The following is an 8,055-nucleotide window of genomic DNA, read 5'->3' as shown; positions in this document are numbered from 1 at the left end:
TTTTATGGGTAGAAATAATGTCAATGAGGGCAAATGGAGAAGAGTGAGGCGACAGCCACACCCATCCAGGAAGGCTGCCTGGGACACAGGTGGTTCAGCCCAGGAGCCAGGAGGACGGAAGGAAATCTCAAACTTCAGATGAGGAGCCAGACAGCAGCAAAGCCGAAAAAGCACGATCTAATAATTGAGAAAAGGAGAGAGGAGGAGGGCTGTGAAAGATGCTCTCTGCTCCTTCGTAACATCTCAGCTCCGCTCTCCCGACATAGAAATAAACGCTCACTGCAAAAGGCAATGATTTGCTTAGAAAAAATTCATTTAAAATGTCTTGCAATTATTGACACTGTCATCAGATCTTGGCAGTAGCAGCGCATTATTACCTCCTATGTATGTTTGCCGGGAGAAGAGAGTCTCATTGTTTAGGAGGGAGAAATAAAACAAAAGTCCAAGGGTATTGTGCTTGAAATACATCCTAGCGATATGGAGTTGATTGCCCCAGAAAAAAAAGGAAGCCTATGTGTATATTATTATTCACCTCGGTAGCCCGAATCCTCTCTTTCTCTCTTTCTCTCTCTCTCTCTCTCTCATACAGTTGAGCTCAGCTGGGCAGCCATCCAAGTGATTCATATTAAATTCTAGCTATATTCAGCACAAAAGTCATCTAGCATCAGAGGATCAAAGTTACATCAACTAACAAGCACTGGGGGATTGATAAGCTGCTAAAATTAGGTCATTGCATAGCAGCAGCCTTTGATGGATGAAGTGAAATTTAGCCGCGGGTTTGCTATTTAAAGATCTGTTACAGCAGCCTTTCCTGTAGCCACAATGAACACACAACAAAGTATCATGCGTCTGATTAAATGTTTAATCATCGCTGTTGAGCTTGCCGACTGGGGCAAAGATTCAGTTCCTTAAGAGTGCATTTGGCTCTTGGACCGAGCCCGTACGTGCATTTTAATTCCCACATCCAGAGCCTTACAACGGGACCCATTTCTCCCTCCTCAGGATGAATTCTGTAAAGTTAGTTTAACCGTTTTTAAAAGCATTTGGTCACACAGTTCCACCTCCACGTCCCTGCTAGTTCAGTGTTTCAAAACTCTTTGTCAGCATCACACACACACACACACACACACACGGCTCCGGACTGCCCAGTGGATGCAGCAACTGGTCTGGTGTGCGCATTTCTGTTTCTGGCTCAATCCCTCAATTTCAGAATCACACACCTGTCCAAAACGGCTCGCGTCTCTCTCTTCTTTGGGATTGTTTTTGTTTCCAGACAGGTTAAGGTAGGGACCTGGCTTCATTCGGTTTAGGTTTTGGCTGTGGCTGAGGCCCCAGGTATGTGGCAGTCACCAGTTCTGATTTTGTAACTCCCATGGCCAGGCCAGGAGCCACACAGGAAGCCGGAAGGGGCCTAGGGTCAGTGTGTCCCGTCCCAGCAGCACGGGATGGGGGACTGTGTGCCCCCAGGTGTCCTATCCACCCCGCAGCTCCAAAGGGCCTGTGGACATGTGTCAGGTCCCCCGAGGCCATCTACAAACACCAGATGGACTGTTGAGCCTCCCCAGGCTCTGAACCTAAGAACCCGCAATGGGAAGGAAAAGACAGCAGCAGAAGATGAGAAAAATGGTCAGGGAGGAAAAAAAAACACTTTAACCCAAACGAAGTTTAAAATAAAGTAAAGAGGGGTGAACACTCAGCTGGGAGAGGAGAGGAGGGCAACATGGGCAAAGGGAAATCTGCTGGGAGGCAGCTAAGCGTGAGCCTGGGAGACTGGAGGGAGGCGGCTCCAGGGTGAGCAGGGTGTGCACAAGGCTTGGGAAGGGGAGAGCGAGGGGTATCATCCACCCCAGAGCCCCAGGGAAGCCTGATTCATCAGTACACCCAGGAAGGGGCTGTCTCCAGCGCTAGACACCTGCCCAGTTGTCCCAGGTGAACCCTGGGCTTAGAAACAGTCCAGGGGCACTGGCAGGCTGAGAGCCACCGGAGAGGGTCACCCTGTCCCCCTCCCGCCTGTAGGGGCACACAGGTTTCCCACTAACCCTCGGTCCCAGTTGACCAATTGCCAGATGAGACGATTGGATCCTCCTGTCCTTACAGACACGAGGACACAGGTGGGAATAGCTTTCCATATGCAAATTCCATGTCATTTGCTTCCTATTCCAACCACACGGTTGTGCAGAAGATAAAACAAATCAGGGAGTGCTCCCGGCTCTCAGGAGCACTGTAGGGAGTGGAGACAGGAAGGGAGCCATGACAGGGAAGGTGACAATATCGGCCCTGTGCTCTAGATGCAGCTCTGCAGGCGCTCACTGAAGAGCCCGCAGGAGAAGGCAGGAGGATGTGCTCGCGGTTTCCTGTCATGTGGTGAGGGCGGCTGGAGCTGCAGCACCCAGAGGCTGGAGGAAGCTCCTTAGGTGGCCCAGGTGACGCAGAAGCCTGGGCTTTCACTCAGATTCATACGAGACAGACAATGTAGAAAACGTGATTTTAAACCTGGGAGTGGCTGACTGCCTTGTTCTTGGCCATGTTTCGCCATGATCTTACACGTAGCTCCCCAGCATATCTGTCTGTCTTCGTTTGTGTTCCTTCAGAAGCCAACCCTAAAATAACATCCAAGAGCAGGCAGCACATTTGGGAAGTTATCTCCAGGAGCACTGTAGGGAGTGGAGACAGGAAGGGAGACAGGACAGGGAAGGTGACAATAAAACTAGCTGCCCCGTGGACAACTGGAGCCTAATCTCTCTTGGGAACTCCAGGTCCCAGTCCCATGAGGGGAGGTAGCTGGAGTGTGTGAGCCACTCCCACAGCCACTGGTGGAATGCTGCTGGGTGCAGGTGGGGCATTATTCTCTGGCATTCCAACCTGCTGAATCTTCAGGAAAATCAGGCTCTAATGGCCAGAAAAAGATGCTGGAGGGTGACAGTTTACAGGCATGCATGTTCATAGCAGGTTGGGGCTAGAGCTGAAGAGCATATACACAGCATTTGCTACAAGATCCAAGATTTTATTGTCAAGAGGTGCTTTCTGAAAGCTTAGAGTTCAGCCCTACGTCATGGGAGATAGGAACAAAAAAACCTGATTAGAGTCACGAGTTGTTTTCAAGGTTAATTCAAAGGGTAACTTCTATTCATGTTCAAAACCCCAGCCGTGTGTAACTTTACCCACAGTGGATGCTCAGATCACCTACTTAGGTGATGAGATGTATCCTGGGCATGTGCACCCTTCAACCAGAGGCCTGTCCTTGAGGCCAGTTAAGTTACTGCCCTGTACGTTACACCAGTATGATGCTGTCATTATTAATCACCTTCATCTACGTCATTCAGATGGTATCAGGATGGGGCTGTAGGTCATGTTGGCTGATTTTATTTTCCAAGGACAATGATGTTGGTATGAGCCATCCCACCAACTCTCTGTATCGTGTGATGCTAACCTTCTCTCAAGAGGTGGGATCTGTGTTCCCTCCTGTTATGAGCTGACTTGTGTTCCCCCAACATTCATATGTTGAAGCCTTAATCCCCAGTACCTCAGAATCTGACTGCCTTTGGAGACAGGGTCTTTAAAGAGATAAATAAGGCTAAATATGGTCCTTAAGGTAGGCCTTAACCCAATATGACAGTGTCCTTATCACAAGACGAGATTAGAACACAGACAGACACAGAGGGATGACCACGTGAAGACATAGGGAGAAGACAGCATCTACAAGCCAAGGAGACAGGCCTCAGGAGAAACCAACCCTGTTGACACCTTTATCTCAGACTTCTACCCTCAAAACTGTCAGAAAATTAATTTCTGTTGTTTAAGCCATCCAGTCGGTAGTACTTTGTCATGGCAGCCCTACCAGACTACTGTACCTCTCCCTTGAGCCTGGGCAGAACTTTAAAACTATCTTAACCAACAGAATACAGTGGGGATGATACTGTATGACTTCCACAGCTAAAGGAGGAGTTGTGGGAAAGCCATAGAGTTTATACCTGGCTTTCTGTCTCTCATGGATGCTTGCTGGAACCCTAGCTAGCTGACATGGAGTGACAGCATGGGGAAGAACTGAGGCCCCCAAGCCAACAGCTAACTTCAATTGCCAGACACGTAACATGAGTGAGACTGGAGGGTATGCCAGCCCCCAGCTTCAGTGTCTTTCAGGTGAATTCCCATCTGAATTCCCAACCCACTGAATTCATGCACATAAAAAACAATTGTTGCATACTACCATATTTTTGGGTAATTTGTCATACAATCATGGTAACTGGAGTAGTCTTAGACATGAAATAGTGCACTCTTCAATTTTCCAATGAGAAAACTGAGACAAAGAGAAATTTAATGATCTTCCAAGGCCACACAACCAGAAAGTGGCAAAGTGAAAGTAATTTTGCTATAATGAGTAATTATGAAATGCAAATTACAAGGAAGGTAACATACCACACCTTTGGTGGCACAAAGATGGCCTTGGGGAAAGCTCCCTTGCCTATGCACCTATGATGCCCACATGCCATGAGCCTTTTCTCCTAAGAACTATGTAAGTAGATCTGTTGGATAAGTCCCAAGAAGTGACATATTTCTTTTAAATGTTTTTAGATAGTGTCTCATCTTCCCCCAAAGAGATGGCAATAATTTACGCTCCTCTCATAGCCTCTGTGAATGCCTGCTTCAGTCGAGAGTCGACAATATTATGGGTTATAGATGTCTTTTCTTTCTGATAATTGGAAAAGCTTTTCGTTCTTTCACAGTTTATTTGTTTGTTTGTTTGTTTTGTGACGGAGTCTCTCTCTGTCGCCCAGGCTGGAGTGCAGTGGTGCAATCTCATCTCACTGCAATCTCTGCCTCCCAGGTACAAGCGACTCTCCTGCCTCAGCCTCCCAAGTAGCTGGGATTACAGGTGTGCGCCACCACGCCTGGCTAATTTTTGTATTTTTGGTAGAGATAGGGTTTCACCATGTTGGCCAGGCAGGTCACGAACGCCTGACCTCAAGCGATCCACCCGCCTCGGCCTCCCAAAGGGCTGGGATTACAGGTGTGAGTACAGATGGAAGCGGCCCCGGGATTGGAGGTGGGGAGGAGGTTCATACTCACTATAAACTCCATCCTACAGTTAGAACTTTTCTTTTCCATGTTCAAGCATTTCTTCTCATACACAAAAACCTAGTTAATAGAAAAGTGGGTTCTTATAAAAGCAAAAGTTTGAGCATCCCTGCTGTACATCCTTAGGCTTTTGCACAAACATGGGTTCAGGCTTCCTTCATCCAGATCTTGAATTAAGCAACCCATAAAAACACAGCACTGTGCTCTGTGTCACCAGGTGTATTAGAAACTTGAGTCCAACAGCCAAAGATAAATGGAAGCAGTTTAGGTCTTTAAGGCAGTCTAGGGATGACAGACAATGTTCCCATTCAGTACACCTAGAAAGAATACCTGAAAGAAATGTGACCTTACAGGTGTCTGACTGCTCAGCACCCCTCCCCTAAAACCTCTCTCCTCCTCCCTCTCCTCCAGCACCTTCCCCACCTGTCCGGGAAGAGCAACTCCCGACCCAGCTGCACCAGCTTGTGAAGATCACGTCCGCTTCTCTTGTCACCAGTCCTGGATTCTGGACAACAGACATGGGTCAAGAAGCAAGTGAAAATCCTGCCTCTTCTTCAGCGGGGATCTCAGTAGACCGCAAACACAGACAAGTTATCTTTCATGCATGCCACAATTTCCTTCCAGCTGTTTTGTGCTGTTCCTTCTCCAGCAAGAATGGCTTTGCTGAATGTTCTCCTGGGGAAAACCATTTAATTGTTTCAATTGTGCCAATTATCTACTTAAGGGTCAGTGCTTGTTTCCTACAACATAGCAGCTTAACTAATTAAAAAGATTAACCTTGGGTAGAAAAGAGTGTGTATTTATGCAAATTACATGAAGCAACGACTTGCACACAGGGACAAAAGTGTCCTGCCCTGCAAAGGCTTACTGAGGCTGGCTGGAGTCCAGGGTACCCTGACTGCACATGACCACCCTCAGGGGCATCTAGAAACCAAGATGACCACAGCAGAGCCTTGGGAGGTGGGGCAGGATGCCAGAACTTTCCACAGCTCTCCAGAGGACCCCAGCAAGTGGTGGGGGCCGGGACTAGAATATATGGCCTTTGGTTGGTGATCAGAGCCTTTTTTCTTCCCAAAGGGAATTTTCTAAAGGGAAATTTAGGCCACATCAAACCCTCACATCCCTTTCCCTCACAGGTGCTAACAAATAGTAACAAATCAGAGGAAAAAAGAATCTTATTTGGGAAGAGTCCTCAAAAAGTATGCTTTTTTCTCCCTCACCGAAGTGGTCCTCAACTTTAACTACTTCTGGACTTACCCTGGGAGCATGAAGAAATCAGCAGGCCTGGGGCCCTGCCCCAGAGGCCCTCATTTAAAGAGTTTAGGTGAGATCTTGGCCTTCTCAAATGATCTCCTGTGCAGAACCACAGCTTCTGCACCTTCACGCTGACCCAGGGATGCAGAGGCACACTGGAGGCCGAGCTGATTCTAATGGCTCCACTACCTCTTGGACTATTAGGATGGTCAAAGTGCCTGCATGTCACCCAGTATCACCTGACCTGAAGGTAGGAACCATGCATCGCCTGGTGTCATCTAAGGCAGGGTCACGGACTCACTCACCATGATTGCAGTCGCTGTTCTCAATCCACCAGCTGCCCTCTCTGGTTAGCCAATCTGGGGTCTCTTGCCTTAGGCGGCTGGGCTCTGCCTCATTACCTTCCCCCCATCTCCTCCCTCACGGATGTCAGTTCCTGGGACTCTGGTTGTTGGTGCCCTATCACCACCACATGCATTTTAGGGTCTGGGGATAACTTGTCACCTGATTGGGTTGCCCATTATTGGCCATGGGATTTTGGTATTGTTCTCTAGGTGCTCAGTTTTTCTGTGTGTGTCGGGGGAGCATCCTGGGCAGAACAGATCATAACTTGGAGAGAAACCTCAGTTTCTCAGCGGAGTCTCCTCTGTGAGTGTTCCAGAACCTGCCCTGAACCACAGGACTGGGAGCTCATCAGGCACCTCTCCTGGGGAAAAAATGCTAAGTCATTAAGCAAAAGGTCAAGTTGTTTTCAGAAAACACTTTTTAAAAAGAGAAGGAAAGGTATGATATGGCTTATAAACATTCCTTTCAAAAATTCTTAATTTCTAAATGAAATTTAATGCCACTTGGAACTTTAATATATGCAGAACAACTCGGTCTTCAATAAATCTGAATAAATGTACATATGTAAGTATATATGTGTCTCTGGTTTTCTGTAACTCAAATTCAGGGTTTAAGGTTTACATTTTTTGAGAATGTTGCAAATACACCTCAGAAATATTTCAGGTTTGGGTCTAGATAACTGCAATAAAGCAAATATCAGAATATGGCTAGTTACACTAATATTTTGGTTTTCCAATGCATACAAACATTATGTTTACACTGTGCTATAGTCCCTTAAGCATGCAATAGCGTTATGTCTAAAAAAGTGTACATACCTTAATTTAAAAATACTTTATTTCTAAAAAATGCTAACGATCATCTGAGCCTTCAGCAAGCCATAATGTTGTTGTTACTAATGGAGGGTCTTGCCTTGATGTTGATGATTGCTGAAGGCTGGGGTGGCTGTGGCAATTTCTTAAAATAAGACGGCAATGAAGTTCGCCACATTGATCGACTTTTCCTTTCACAAAAGACTTCTCTATAGTATGTGATGCTGTTTGACAGCATTATACCCAGAGTATAACTTTTTTCAAAATTGGAGTCAATCCTCTCAAACCCTGCTGCTGCTTTATCAACTACATTTATGTAATATTTTAAGTCCTTTGTTGTCACTTCAACAATGTTCACAGCATCTTCACCAGGAGTAGAATCCATTTCAAGAAGCCATTTTCTTTGCTCATCCATAAGAAGCAACTCCTCATCCATTCAAGTTTGATCATGAGATTGCAGCAATTCAGTCACATCTTCAGGCTCCACTTCTAGTTCCAGTTCTCTTGCTGTTTCCACCACATGTGCAGTGACTTCTTCCACTGAAGTGTTAAAACTTTCAAAGTCATTTGT

General features: G+C 46.6%; 1 long non-coding RNA gene across 1 annotated transcript; it reads right to left on the bottom strand.

The window, feature by feature from the left end:
• Window positions 1-5,326: 5,326 nt before the first annotated feature.
• LOC105516006 lies at window positions 5,327-6,954 on the bottom strand. The gene is made up of 2 exons (XR_001002423.1): window positions 6,835-6,954; window positions 5,327-5,751 (listed from the first exon to the last, which is right to left on the bottom strand). It is a non-coding gene; the product is annotated as an uncharacterized LOC105516006 (long non-coding RNA).
• Between the last annotated feature and the right edge of the window lie 1,101 nt (window positions 6,955-8,055).

This window comes from Colobus angolensis, unplaced genomic scaffold, assembly GCF_000951035.1.
Source record: "Colobus angolensis palliatus isolate OR3802 unplaced genomic scaffold, Cang.pa_1.0 Scaffold272, whole genome shotgun sequence".
Lineage (NCBI taxonomy): Eukaryota > Metazoa > Chordata > Mammalia > Primates > Cercopithecidae > Colobus > Colobus angolensis.
This window is presented reverse-complemented; position numbering and strand designations above follow the sequence as displayed.